A 12,854-nucleotide genomic window follows, 5' to 3' on the forward strand; every position below is an offset into this window, starting at 1 on the left:
TGAGGTATTTAGAGTCTAATGGCCTTCTTAGCGACCAACAGTATGGGTTCCGCAGAAATCGCTCTACGGGCGACCTCATGGCCCGTAGAGCGATTGGAGTCGCTCTATCCTCTAGTTGGGTGAGAGTAATATTGTGGCTCTGGATATCTCCAAGGCATTTGATAGGGTCTGGCACGGTGAACTTCTATCAAAACTTGTCGCATTTGGTGTCGGTAATGGCTTCGTTCGATTTATTTCGAGCTTTCTCAGAGATCGCACTATTCGAGTGGTTTTTTCGTAGCAGTACGAAGAGCAGAATACGAAAAGATGCTGATGCTGATGCAGTGATCGGAGTTACCAAGAGGTGCAGAGTATTAACATCATAATTTTCAGGGTGTGAATTTAAAAAAAGGTCAAGAGTATTATTTTGGTGCCCTTGGACACATGCCATATGTGTCGGTTCGTTCAGTATTTGCGCCAAACCATTGTGCGCAGCGAAAACCTCAACGTATTGGCCCCCAGGAGTCGTTAGACTCGAATGGGAAAGCCAGGAGGAGTTGTGGACATTGAAATCGCCAGCGACAACGATTTCACAGCCCAGAAAATCCTCCAAAATATTTGTAATGGAATCTGAAAGGGCGTCAAAGCCGTTCATGGAAGTCTCCCTTTCAGAGTTTGGGCTTCTATATAAAAATCCAAAGTGCAGTATATATGATCGAATCCCGAATTTTAACCAAAGGCAGTTAAATTCAGGATCCTGTGAGTCCAGGTGTTGTCGTCTTTGGAACACTACATCATCCGAACTCTGTGTGGACCAGAGCAACACCTCCTTGAGGAGAAGTTTTAACATGACTGGATACCTCAGAAATGTAGCCAGTTTTAGTGAGGGGAGATAACCATTGCTGAAAATTTTTTCTGATGTTTCCGTCGGCATTTGAACCCAATCGTTCGGCGTCATAGGCGAATATGCTAACCTCTGCTTGCCGATGGCCTCCAACTTTACTTCTAGAACCCTAAAATCAGATCCAAACACCCATAGAATTTCCTTACCCTGTTTACCTCCGAAAATATCTTCGATGTCCGAAATGTCAGATGTCCTACGAGACCCAAAGGAGTTGAAGAGCATTATTTCCCACTAACCATTCGTCGCAAGAGGCTGAGGGCGATGGGAGCGAAAAATTACTCCTTACATCATCCGAACTGAGTGTGGACTAGAGCAACACCTCCTTGAGGAGAAGTTTTAACATGACAGGATACCTCACAAATGTAGCCAGTTTTAGTGAGGGGGGATAACCATTGCTGAACATTTTTTCTGTTCGGCGCCATAGGCGAATATGCTAACCTCTGCTCTGCGATGGCCTACAACTTTACTTCCAAAACCCTATAATCAGATCCAAACACCCATAGAATTTTCTTACCCAGCTTACCTCCAAAAATTTCTTCGAGTGTATGTCAGATGTCCTACGAAAGCCAAAGGAGTTGAAGAGCATTATTTCCCACTCACCCACTAACCATTCGTCGCAAGAAGCTGAGGGCTATGGGAGCGAAAAATTACTCCTTACGCGCGCCAATGTATTTATCATTTTGTGTAAAATAATTAACAAGCAATTTAAATTACTCCATTAGGCCATTAAAATGCAAGCCACTTGGCCAAGCCAAATAAAGGACCCAGATAAAGAGCACAAAGAAAGAAGAAATGCTCAAAAAAAAAAAAACAAAAAGAACGCAAACCCAGACATCGAAAGGCAAACGATGATGAGGGACAAGTAATTACAAATGAATTGTAATTCCCATCTATTAGAGATAGAGATACAGAAGAGAGTGTGGTGGAGTGAGAGAAGAGAAGTTAGTATCCCCGCAGCAATGGGTCAAATACAACAAGTCCTGGAATTTTAATTGGGCATGATGATGGTAATTGTCAATTCATTTCATCGACCATTTCTAATAGGAGTTTTTTTTTTCTTCGCGTTTTTCGCTATCCGCCTTGCTTTCTTTCTTCTTCCCAAGAGGGGTGAGGGGGTTTAATTTCGTTAGAGAAACATATTGATTGGATAAAGTCAAATTGTTAAATAATGACCATGAAATAAATTAAAATTACAAGATTTTTTCTTCACCTAGAAGCATGGGCGTGGGTGTAGAATTTGACAAATATTCCATTACTGTAGAGGCTGATTGAATAAAGTATGAAAATAGGGACTTGACAATCGATTTTCATAGAAAATTTGTGAGAAATTTGCTGTTCGTAGAATTTGTTGTACCAACAGCAGGTTTGTGGCAGAGAGCGGGTGGATTTCAAAGGAAACAAAAAATTAGCAAGCGAGCGTGGAATCGCAGTTAGGCATTGCTTGGCTGAGTGGGCACGACGGTGTTGGTGGCTATGTAAGGCACGGGGTAAGACTTCGGCTGCATGCAGCTCAAGCAGAACATAAACAAAAGGGTGAGGCGATTTTGTTGGCTACACAGAGCAGGGGGTAAAACTTCGGCTGCAGGCAGCTCCAATAGACCCCAAACACAAGAGCAAAGGTTGGCAGGGCTTTAGATAGGGAGGTTAGACTTCTATCGCAGGCAGATCCAACAAAACCCAAACGAACGGGCAATACCGTGAAGACACTCCGCGGGGCCAATACTCCCACTGCAGGCAGCGCCAACGGACTACAAACCCAGTTGCACAGCCAAAGAAGAACTCTATCTCCTCTAATAACTTTGATGTTAAGTCAGCAGTAGGTAAGCCAAGACTACTTCGAAGAAAATGATATCGATCGCATCGTGCTTCAACATAGCAACTAAAAATGTGTTAATTTCGGCCGTGCCGAACTTTAGATACCCACCACCATGGATATATTAATCACCCTATTTTATTATAACTGAGGCCACTGCAGCGCAGAGGTTAGCATGTCCGCATATGAAGTAGATCGCCTGGTTTAAAATTCCGGCGAGAACATAAAACAAGTAAAAGCGTGCTAAGTTCGGCCGGGCCGAATCTTATATACCCTCTTCCATTGATCGCATTTGTTGAGTTCGTTTCCCGGCATCTTTTCTTAGGCAAAAAAGGATATAAGAAAAGATTTGCTCTGCTACTAGAGCGATATCAAGATATGGTCCGGTTTGGACCACAATTAAATTATATGTTGGAGACCTGTGTAAAATGTCAGCAATTCCGAATAAGAATTGCGCCCTTTGGGGGCTCAAGAAGTAAAATAGAGAGATCGATTTATATGGAAGCTGTATTGGGCTATAGACCGATTCAGACCATAATAAACCCTTATGTTGATGGTCATGAGAGAATCCGTTGTACACAATTTCAGGCAAATCGGATAATAATTGCGACCTCTAGAGGCTCAAGAAGTCAAGTCCCCAGATCTGCTTATATGACAGCTATATCAGGTTATTAACCGATTTGAACCATACCTAACACAGTTGTTGGGTATCATAACAAAATACTATGTGCAAAAATTCATTCAAATAAGGTACGAATTGTGCCCTCTAGAGGTTAAAAAAGTCAAGACCCAAGATCGGTTTATATGACAGCTATATCAGGTTATTAACCGATTTGAACCATACTTGGCACAGTTTTTGGGTATTATAACAAAATTCTACGTGCAAAAATTCATTCAAATCGGATAAGAATTGCGCCCTCTAGAGGCTCAAGAAGTCAAGACCCAAGATCGGTTTATATGGGAGCTATATCAGGTTATTGACCAATTTGAACCATACCTGGCAAAGTTGTTGGATATCATAACAACACATGTCGTGCAAAATTTCATTCCAATCGGATAAGAATTGCGCCCTCTAGAGGCTCAAGGAATCAAGATCCAAGATCGGTTTATATAGCAGCTATATCAGGTTATAGACCGATTTGGACCATACTTGGCACAGTTGTTGAAAGTCATTGCGAAACACGTTGTGAAAAATTTCATTCCAATCGGATAAGAATTGCGCCCTCTAGAGGCTCAAGGAATCAAGATCCAAGATCGGTTTATATGGCAGCTATATCAAAACATGGACCGATATGGCCGATTTACAATCCCAACCGACGTACACTAATAAGAAGTATTTGTGCAAAGTTTCAAGAGGCTAGCTTTATTCCTTCAGAAGTTAGCGTGCTTTCGACAGACAGACGGACGGACAGACGGAAAGACGGACGGACGGACATGGCTAGATCGATATAAAATGCCACGACGATCAAGAATATATATACTTTATGGGGTCTCAGACGAATATTTCGAGTAGTTACAAACAGAATGACGAAATTAGTATACCCCCATCCTATGGTGGAGGGTATAACAAGTAAAAGCATGCGTTCGGCCGGACCGAATCTTGGGAATCCACCATCATGGATTCTGCTACAAAATTGGAGCTATATCTGGTTATAGACCAATTTGGACCGCATTTGGCACAGCTGTTAAGAGTTATAACACAACACTGTGTGCAAAATTTCAGCCAAATCGGATAAAAATCGCGGCTTGTAAAGTCTAAAGAAGTCAAATCGGATGATCGTTTATAATGGAGCTATATCAGGTTCTCGACCGATTCGGGCGGAACCTGGCACAGTTCTTGGAAGTCATAATAGAATACTGTGTGTAAAATTTCAGGGCTTCCAGGGGCTCAAGAAGTCAAATCGGGAGATCAGTTAATAGGGGAGCTTTATCAGGTTCTTGACCGATTTGGACCGTACTTGGCACAGTTGTTGAAAGTCAAAACAGAACATCATGTGAACAATTTCAGCTAACCAGGCAAAAATTGCGACTTTCAGGAGCCCAAGAAGTCAAATCGGGATATCAGTTATTATAGGAGCTATATCTAAATCGGAATAGATATGGCTCATTTGCTACCCCCAACGACCTATATCAATATTAAGTATCTGTGCAAAATTTCAAGCTGATAGCTCTATGCGTTCGAACGCTATCGTGATTTCGACAGATGGACTGATGGACGGACATGGCTAGTGCGATTAAGAATGTCGAGACGATCATGAATATATATACTTTGTGGGATGCTAGATCAATATTTCGAGGTGTTACAAACGGAATGACTAGATTAGTATACCTCTATCCTATGGTGGTGGATATAACAAACAAACAAAAAACGACAAGTGCGATTAGTTTGGCCTGCCCTAATACATCGCCTTTATAAAGTTTTTTTTTTTTTTTTTTTGCAGAAATTAAGACGAAAATGGGAAAACGTTTATATGGGAGCTATATCGGGATAAGCACCGATTCAGTTCAAACTCATCACAGATTTTTAGTGTCATAAGAAATTCCATATGAAAAATTTAAGCAAAATCGGATCAAAATTGGGTATCTTCAGTGGACAAGAAGCCAAATGGGGAATCGGTTTATATGCGATCTATATCCGGTTTTGCACCGGTTCAGAACATACTCGTGTCGGGTCGATTTGATCCATTCACTATCCAATCGGATTTGCCCTAATAAAAAGTATTTGTGGAAAATTTTTGAGGCTCTAGCTCAACTTCTTCGTTGGCGTCTAGCTTAACTCGTTAGTTGGCGTGCTGTGTATAGACAGACAGAGAAACGGTCGCATAAGACTTAATTTACTTAGACTCTTAAGCCGATCAAGAATATATGGAATATATAAAAAATCCGCAATTACTTTTTGGCCAACCCAATACAATATGTGGGGCCTCATACCATTATTTCGATGAGTTTAAATACTTTGTAGTCAATCGTTTTTAGTGATCCTTTGGAGACCGAATTCAGAGACATTAAAAATGCAGTGTATTCTATCAAAATGTCTAACAAACCATCGCAAGTAAATTGTAGATTGGAAATGGGCCATTTGCAATTTTCGATTTGGAAACATTGTGGGGTGCCCCCCCCCACAGTATAAAATCCTGGCTACCTCCCTAATGGGAGCTATATCCAAATCTAAACAGAAATGGGGCATTTGCAATCCCCAACGACCTACATCAGTAATGCAAAAGCGGCTAGCTTTACGCGTTCGACCGCTATCGTGATTTCGACAGAGGGACGGATGGACATGGCTAAATCGACTCAGAATGTCGAGGCGATCAAGAATATAAAGACTTAATGAGCTCTTAGATCAATATTTCAAGGTTTTACAAACGGAAAGACTAGTTTACTATACCTTCATCCTATGATATCGCATGAAAGATATAAAGGGTGATTTTTTTGAGGTTAGGATTTTCATGCATTAGTATTTGACAGATCACGTGGGATTTCAGACATGGTGTCAAAGAGAAAGATGCTCAGTATGCTTTGACATTTCATCATGAATAGACTTACTAACGAGCAACGCTTGCAAATCATTGAATTTTATTACCAAAATCAGTGTTCGGTTCGAAATGTGTTCAAATTTTGACAAATTTTGTTCAGCGATGAGGCTCATTTCTGGTTGAATGGCTACGTAAATAAGCAAAATTGCCGCATTTGGAGTGAAGAGCAACCAGAAGCCGTTCAAGAACTGCCCATGCATCCCGGAAAATGCACTTTTTGGTGTGGTTTGTACGCTGGTGGAATCATTGGACCGTATTTTTTCAAAGATGCTGTTGGACGCAACGTTACGGTGAATGAACACATTTCGAACCGAACACTGATTTTGGTAATAAAATTCAATGATTTGCAAGCGTTGCTCGTTAGTAAGTCTATTCATGATGAAATGTCAAAGCATACTGAGCATCTTTCTCTTTGACACCATGTCTGAAATCCCACGTGATCTGTCAAATACTAATGCATGAAAATCCTAACCTCAAAAAAATCACCCTATATAAGGGAGCTATATGTAAATCTGAACCGATTTTAATGAAATGTTAATCTGAACACGCATTGGGAAGCCAAATAAAACAACTCATGCAAATTTTTGTAATGATCGGACCAAAAGTGTGGCTAATACAGCCTTTAAAGGCCATATCGGGTGAAAGATATATATGAGAGCTACATGTAAATCTGATCAGATTTTTATGAAATTTTCCACTTGTATTGCGACGTCAAATAAAACATACAGGGATAAATTACGTACAAATCGTACCAAATTGTGGCTACTACAGCCTTAAAGGGCCATATCGGATGAAGATATATATGGAAACTATATCTAAATCTAGACCGATTTTTATGAAAATTTTCACACATATTGGGACATCGAATCAAACATCGTGTGCAAAATTTTGTAAATATCGGATCAAAGATGTGGCCACTAGTTGTGGAACAAAGACATACCATCACCAAGAGATAGAGAGAGAGAGAGAGAGAGAGAGAGTATCGACATTAGAAACACCAGCTGGCTTAGCTGTACAGTAATGTTGGCTTTACTAATCCTTTAAAAATATGACGATTGCCTTGATTTTGTCATGTTTGACTTGTTTTCCACCCTAGTCACCACTTTTTCTCCTACGCCAATGTCTAGAAGTGAAAACGAAGTAAAACTGGAAGAAAAAGTGTAATTAAGCAAAGAGAAAACAATGCTTGACCCTTTTTCGCATTGAAGCGTACTATTCATTAAGAAATTGGTTTTGTGGACTTTTTTGAAAATTCGTTTTTTTTTCAATTCTCTTTAAATATTTCGTCGGATAATTTCATTTAAATCTCAAGCAATTAAGTTAATGTTTACAATGATTGGCAGGTACGCTGACGTTATTTTTCAGGCGTTACTCATTACGTAAATAGGTCTGGCGTTAAGATGAAAAAAACAAAAAGGCACTAAAAAACATATTCTTAATCACGAAAATGAAGACAGTAAAAATTGATAACCTTACTGTGAAGCATGTATATTCTTGATCGGCCTACAAAATCTAAGGCGATCTAGCCATGTCCGTCCGTCTGTCTGTTGAAATCACGTTACTGTCTTTAAAAATAGAGATATTGAGCTGCAAGTTTGCACAATTTGTTATTTTGTCCATAGGCAGGTTAAGTTCGAAGATGGGCTATATCGGACTTAATCTTGATATAGCCCACATATAGAGCGATCTGGCGATTCAAGATCTTAGGCCCATTTAAGCCACATTTATTATCCGAATTCGCTAAACTTTTTGACAGCGAGTTGTAAAGGGTGATTTTTTTGAGGTTAGGATTTTCATGCATTAGTATTTGACAGATCACGTGGGATTTCAGACATGGTGTCAAAGAGAAAGATGCTCAGTATGCTTTGACATTTCATCATGAATAGACTTACTAACGAGCAACGCTTGCAAATCATTGAATTTTATTACCAAAATCAGTGTTCGGTTCGAAATGTGTTCATTCACCGTAACGTTGCGTCCAACAGCATCTTTGAAAAAATACGGTCCAATGATTCCACCAGCGTACAAACCACACCAAACAGTGCATTTTTCGGGATGCATGGGCAGTTCTTGAACGGCTTCTGGTTGCTCTTCACTCCAAATGCGGCAATTTTGCTTATTTACGTAGCCATTCAACCAGAAATGAGCCTCATCGCTGAACAAAATTTGTCAAAATTTGAACACATTTCGAACCGAACACTGATTTTGGTAATAAAATTCAATGATTTGCAAGCGTTGCTCGTTAGTAAGTCTATTCATGATGAAATGTCAAAGCATACTGAGCATCTTTCTCTTTGACACCATGTCTGAAATCCCACGTGATCTGTCAAATACTAATGCATGAAAATCCTAACCTCAAAAAAAATCACCCTTTATTAGGCTTGCTTCCGCAAGATGGCCCCCATCGGTCTAGATTTTGACATAGCTGGCATATAGGCCGATCTTTCGGTGCGTACAATCCAATGTCAGCCGTTTGTATGTACCGGATTGACCCGATGGAATCCTTTATCGGCAAGAGTTGCTACCACCGAAGGATGGGGGTATATTCATTTTGTCATTCCGTTTGCAACACATCGAAATATCCATTTCCGATTGCATAAAGTATATCTGTTCTCGATCAGCTATATCTTGATATAGACCCCATATAGACCAATCCGCCGATTTAGGGTCTTAGGCCCATAAAAGTCACATTTATTATCCGATTTTGCTGAAATTTGGGAAAGTGAGTTGTGTTAGGACCTTCGACATTCTGACTAAGTTTAGGACCTTCGACATTCTGACCAGATCGGTTCAGATTTGGATATAGCTGCCATATAGACCGATCCACCGATTTAAGGTCTTAGGCCCATAAAAGTCACATTTATTATCCGATTTTGCTGAAATTTCGGACAGCGAGTTGTCTTAGGTCAGTCGACATCTCAGTTTAGTTTGGCTCAGATCGGTCCATATAGACCGATCTCTCGATTTAATGTCTTGCGCCCATAAAAGGCGCATTTATTGTCCGATTTTGCCAACATTTGGGACAGTGAGTTGTGTTAGGCCCTTCGACGTCCTTCTTCAATTTGACCCAGATCGGTCCATATTTGGATATAGCTGCCATATAGACCGATCTCTAGATTTAAGGTTTTGGCCCTATAAAAAGAGCATTTATTATCCGATCCCGCCGAAATTTGGGACAGTGAGTTGTGTTAAGCTCTTCGACATCCTTCGTCAATTAAGCCCAGATCGGTTCAGATTTGTATATAGCTGCCATATAGACTAATTTCTCGATTTAAGGTTTTGGCCCCATAAAGGGCCGTTTATAGTCCGATTTTGCCAAAATTTGGTACAGTGAGTTGTGTTAGCCTCTTCGACAAATTTCTGCATTTTGGCCCCGATCGGTCTAGATTTGGATATAGCTGCCATATAGACCGATCTCTCGATATAAGGTCTTGCGCCCATAAAAGGCGCATTTATTGTCAGATTTCGCCAAAATTTGGGACAGTGAGTTGTGTGAAGCTCTTCGACATTCTTCGTCAATTTGGCCCAGATCGGTTCAGATTTGCATATAGCTGCCATATAGAACGATCCCTCGATATAAGGTTTTTTGCCCATAAAAGGTGCATTTATTATCCGATGTCACCGACAGTGACTTACGTTAGGCTTTTCGACATCCGTGCCGTATATGGTTCAGATCGGTTTATATTTGGATATTTCTACCAAAAAGACCAATATTTTGTTCTGCAAAACTGAACTTTGACTTGTACTCATTAGACTACTCAATATCCATGTCGAATTTGGTCCAAATCGGACCATATTTCGATAAAGCTGCTATGGGGGCATAGCATTATGCATTTGTCGCCGGATTATGACAAAAGGTGGTATACATATATACCCGAAGTGGTATCCAAGGTTCGGCCCTGCCGAACTTAACGCCTTTTTACTTATTTTTTATTAGATCCAAAAATTTTTGGTTTTGTCTACACCCCTTAACGCAAATTTTCACAAGTTTCGATATGTTTCGTAGTATAAACTCTTCACTACTAAAAACTCATTTGAAACACTTTAAAACCCAATTGTAATCACATATTCTCTGAAAAGGTCTTTGATTCAATATCGTATTTACTTTCCAGCAATTTATTGGTCTTCTTATGAAAACCCCCATTTCGATTTTTTAAGCATTATATCCTTGCTATTTTTAAAATGTCCAACAACAACAGCAGCAGCAGCAGCAACGAAAACTTAAAATGACTTCTTTGTATTGACCATAAACATTGGGTTAAGCAATCGTACCTATTTCAACGAAACCTTATGGCAAATAAACCAAATTCAGTCTGTCTCTCTGTTTGTCTGTCTAACACAACATAAGACTGTCAATAACTGTCGATATTGTGAGTCTTTCAGAGAAACACACACACACACACACACACACACACACAAACATGCATATACACACGTCAGCTATAGACTTCTGAGATAAGGAGTGAAACTAAGCTCACATCCTTGGATTCGGTCATGAGGAAGATAGCAGCAGCAGCAGCAGTATTAGTGATGGAAGTCTTGTTGGTCGTTTAAGTGGTTGTGAAGGTAACTAAACAACCGTTTTTATTGCGCTACATGAGCAAAGGGAAAACATTAGCCAACAGGAACAGAAATTTAAAAAAATAATTTTTCCAAAAATTTTGCAAAAATATGAATTTGATAGGCAACTATGTTGGTAAAAATTCTTAGTTTAAGTTTTATATAGAAAATATTATAAATATTTGATTTCCAGAGAAATTTTAATCGAAATTGATTTTCAAGAAAACAAACTCGTCAAAAAACGTAAGGAAAAGTTTAGTGATTTTTTTCATTTTTCAAAATTTTAATCTTAATAAAAACAAGTAAAAGCGTGCTAAGTTCGGCCGGGCCGAATCTTATATACCCTCCACCATGTATCGCATTAGTCGAGTTCTTTTCCCAGCATCTCTTCTTAGGCAAAAAAAGAGTAAAAGGAAACATTTGCTCTGCTATTAGAGCGATATCAAGATATGGTCCGGTTCGGACCACAATTAAATTATATGTTGGAGACCTGTTAATAAGACCAATTCGAATAAGAATTGCGCCCTTTGGGGGCTCAAGAAGTAAAATAGAGAGATCGATTTATATGGGAGATGTATCAGGCTATAGACCGATTCAGACTAAAAATTTGGACGACGGATCCTCTCATGAGCATCAACATACGTGTTTGTTGATGCTCCGGAGAGGATCCGCCGTACAAAATTTCATTCAAATCGGATAAGAATTGCGCCCTCTAGTGGCTCAAGAAATCAAGATCAAAGATCGGTTTATATGGTAGCTATATCAGGTTATGGGCCGATTTGAACCATACTTGGCACAGTTGTTGGATATCATAATAAAACACGTTGTGCAAAATTTCATTCAAATCGAATAAGAATAGTGCCCCCCTAGAGGCTCAAGAAGTCAAGACCCAAGATCGGTTTATATGGTAGCTATATCATGTTATGAACCGATTTGAACCATACTTGGCACTGTTGTTGGATATCATAACAAAACACTACGAGCAAACTTTCATTCAAATCGGATAAGAATTGCGCCCTCTAGAGGCTCAAGAAGTCAAAACGCAAGATCGGTTTATATGGTAGCTATATCATGTTATGAACCGATTTGAACCATACTTGGCACAGTTGTTGGATATCATAACAAAACACTACGAGCAAACTTTCATTCCAATCGTATAAGAATTGCGCCCTCTAAAGGCTCAAGAAGTCAAAACCCATGATCGGTTTATATGGTAGCTATATCAGGTTATGGACCGACTTGAACCATACTTGGCGCAGTTATTGGATATCATAACGAAAAACGTTGTGCAAAATCTCATTCCAATCGGATAAGTATTGCGCCCTCTAGTGGCTCAAGAAGTCAAGATCCAAGATCGGTTTATATATATATCAAAACATGGGCCGATATGGGCCATTTATCCTATCCCAACCGACCTACCCTAATAAGAAGTATTTGTACAAAATTTCAAACGGCTAGCATTACTCCTTCGAAAGTTAGCGTGCTTTCGACAGACAATCGGACGGACGGACAGACGGACGGACGGACGGATAGACAGACGGACGGACAGACAAACGGACGGACATGGCTGGATCGACATAAATTGTCACGACGATCAAGTATATATTTTTACTTTATGGGGTCTGAGACGAATGTTTCGAGAATGTTACAAACAGAATAACGAAATTAGTATACCCCCATCCTATGGTGGAGGGTATAAAAAGCTGGTCATGGCCCTTTCTGATGTGCCTTCTTTCACTCTCTTATTTTATCCGAGCCCTTTACTGCCGCGGTCAGGAAATAAGCCTTGTTTGCGGATCCTTCGGCCTTTCAGATATTCCGCCCAATCTCGATTTCATATTGGTGCTCTACACCGAAATTTGTTCCATGTGAGCCTTATATTGCCAAGTTCGGTTAATATGCCCGGTATGGTGGTATTTTTGAGGGTGAGGTGGACACCCAAATATATCAGATTCGTGCTCTAGTCTAAAATACCTTATATTTGAGCCCTATATTGTCATTATTGGTCAATATTTTCCTTTGGTTTTTGAGTTATTATAAACAATTTCGCTTAGATTGCCAT

Source organism: Stomoxys calcitrans, chromosome 4 (assembly GCF_963082655.1).
Source record: "Stomoxys calcitrans chromosome 4, idStoCalc2.1, whole genome shotgun sequence".
Lineage (NCBI taxonomy): Eukaryota > Metazoa > Arthropoda > Insecta > Diptera > Muscidae > Stomoxys > Stomoxys calcitrans.